Raw genomic sequence first — 322 nt, 5'->3', positions numbered from 1 at the left:
TATACCTCTATGTACGTTTATATATATCCAGTGGTAGTTCTGGGGAAATAATACATGTGACTATCTTTTACTGGCTCAAATAGGTTGTTCTTGTGTTCTCATCTCCCTTTTGTTTGGTAATAGATGGATAATTAAGTACTATATCCAATACACTCTCTCCGGCCAAGCTCCACCTCTCTATATATATCCAATGGTAGTTCTGGGAAATAATATATGTGGCTATCTTTTACAAGCTTAATTAGTTTATTCTTGTGTTCTCATCTCACTTTTGTTCGGTAAAAGATGCATAATTAAGTACTATCCCTGCTCCCGAAGCCGTGGC

This window comes from Eriocheir sinensis, chromosome 1, assembly GCF_024679095.1.
Source record: "Eriocheir sinensis breed Jianghai 21 chromosome 1, ASM2467909v1, whole genome shotgun sequence".
In the NCBI taxonomy this organism is placed as follows: Eukaryota; Metazoa; Arthropoda; class Malacostraca; order Decapoda; family Varunidae; genus Eriocheir; species Eriocheir sinensis.
This window is presented reverse-complemented; position numbering follows the sequence as displayed.